This window comes from Aethalodelphis obliquidens, unplaced genomic scaffold, assembly GCF_003676395.1.
Source record: "Aethalodelphis obliquidens isolate GAN/ISIS:26980383/991018 unplaced genomic scaffold, ASM367639v1 scaffold1, whole genome shotgun sequence".
In the NCBI taxonomy this organism is placed as follows: Eukaryota; Metazoa; Chordata; class Mammalia; order Artiodactyla; family Delphinidae; genus Aethalodelphis; species Aethalodelphis obliquidens.
In genome coordinates, this window is record NW_020837945.1 from 77,013,635 (window position 1) to 77,016,439 (window position 2,805).

The following is a 2,805-nucleotide window of genomic DNA, read 5'->3' on the forward strand; positions in this document are numbered from 1 at the left end:
ATGTAGAAGGATTGTTTTTTTTCTGGCTACGGATAACAGACATGAAATTGAAATGTGGATTTAAAGCAAGGAATGGAGAGCATATAAATGGTAAATATGTGAATAAATATAAAAGACTATATTTTTCTTATATAATTTCTTTAAAAAGACATGACTGCATAAAGCAAAATATTATAACACTATCCTGGGGTTTATACAGTAGGTAGTTGTATTAAGTAAGGCAAATAGCTCAAAGAATGGAAAATGGTAATAGAACTATACCATTTCAAAGTTGTTATCATGAATTTAAAGTATATGATATTAGCTCTAAGTACATGGTGATAATTTAGAAATATATATTGTATTTCTCAGAGTAACCAATAAAAAAAATGCAAAAAAGGCCCTCCAAATGAAAAAAAGGAGGATTAAAATAGGATGATAAAATTTATCTAACTCAAAACAAATGAAACATGAAAGAAAAGATGATATAGGTAACAAACAAATAGAAAATTGTTAGATCTAAGTCCAACCACAAAAATAATTACATTAAAAATAAATGGATAAACCACTCCATTTAAAAGTCAGGCAAGATATAAAGGCAAGACCAAGCTACTAGTTGTCTATAAGAGATATATTTAAATATAAAGACACATTTAGTTAAAAGTAAAAGGATAACAAAGAATATATAACATTCAAATAGTAATCATTAAAACCCTGGAATGGCTGTTTTAATATCAGACAAAATCAATTTCAAAAAAAAAAGGAAGTATTTCCACAGATAAAGAGGGACATTTCCTCATTATAAAAAAGGTCAATTTATCAGGAAGATATAATAATCCTGAATGACTAAGCATCTAATAATAGAGCTTCAAAATACAGGGATTAAAAACCTGACAGAACTAAGGAAATATGGAGAAGTCTGTAACCATTGCTGGAGAGTTTAAGAACACCTTTTCAGTAACTGATAGAAAACTTAAACAAAAAAATCAGTAAATACATAGAAGTTTTAAAACAACTTCATCAACTATATTGACTCAAATGACATTTATGGAACAATTCACCCAATGAGTACAGAATAAACACCACATCGTGGATCATAAAACAGTGTACTCAATATAATTAAAAATTGAAATATTTTAGACCATGTTCTTTGACTACAATATTAGAAAACAATAACAAGTTATCTAGAAAATCTCCAAGTATTGGAAAACTTGACAACTCACTTCTAAATGACCCAAACACCAAAGAATAAATCATATGGGAAATTATAAAATGTTTCGAACTGACTTATAATTAAATACAGCACATTATAATTTGTGAGAAGCTCTACAATATATATAGGGTCATTTTTAATTTTAAATGCTTATATTAGAAAAAAATAAAGGTAACAAATTAATGGCTTAAGCTTTCATCTTTTGAAGATAGTAAAAATAAATAAATCTAGAGAATGTAAAAAGAAGTAATAAAGATGAGAACAGCAATAATCATGTAGGAAAAAAGCACTATAAGCAATTAACATAGGAATATTTGGTTGTTTGCAAAGAATAATATAATAAACTCCTAAAAGAAATAAACAATAAAACAGAAAGCACACAAATTGCCAACATCAGAAATAAAAAAGAGACATCAACACCAATCCTAAGACACTATAAACTAAAAATGGAATATTATAAATAACTTTATACCAACAAATTTAATAACAGATTAAATGGACAAATTCCCTGGTGAACCTAATTCACCAGAAGTGGAACAAAATAAAATAGAAAACCTGCAAAGCATAAAATTTATTGAATATGTCGCATTCATTACCAAAAGCATTTACACAAAGAAAATTTAAGCCATATGGTTTCTAAGGGTTTATTCTAATAAATATTTATGGAAGAAATAACATCAGGATTACATAAACTCTTTCAAGTAATAAAAAAATGGGAGACCATTTCCAAATCACTTTATGAAGCAAGCAACATCCTGATAACAAAACCTGATAAAGATATGCATTGAAATAAGATATTACAGACAAATATCCTCCCATTAACATAAAAGCAAAAATTCTTAATATTGTTAAATTAAGCCCAATAATACAGAGGAAGAATCATACATTATGATTTGTGTGTATATCGCCATCTATCAAACACATCATATTTATTGGCAAAATGTCAAAAGATAATCCTCTCCCCTCCAAGATCAAAAACAAAGCAAAGATGTCTACCCTCACCAATTTGATTCATTATTGTACTGAAGGTCCTAGCCAGTGTAATAAGACAAGAAAAATAAATAAAAGGTAGAAAGATGGGAAAGGAAGAAGTAAAACTGTATTCATAGGTAGCATGGTTGCTATATAAAAAGATGAATGACAAAGATTGTACAAAGCAACTATTAATATAGATTAAAAAGTTTAACAATGTTGACAGATACAAAATCAACTTACCATAAACAACTATATTTCTATATAATAGTAACAAAAATTGGTAAACACATAGTTTTAAAAAGCAGTTCCATATAAAATAACATCAAATAACAAAAATAATTAGCAATAAATTTAACATAAGAGATGCAAAACTGAGCAGATTTTAAAATACCTAAATAAAAGATATACTACAATCATGGATGGGAAGACAGGATTTTGTTCAGATGTTAATTCTCATATACATACAGTCTCAGTTATCACAGCAACAGACTTTTTAAATTGACATTGACTAGGTGATTCTAAAATTTATATGAAAATATAAAGGGCTTAGAATAGCAAATCTAACTCTTTAAAAAAAAATTGAAGAATTTACACAACCTGATATCAAGATTTATTGTGAGCCTACAGTAATTGAGACA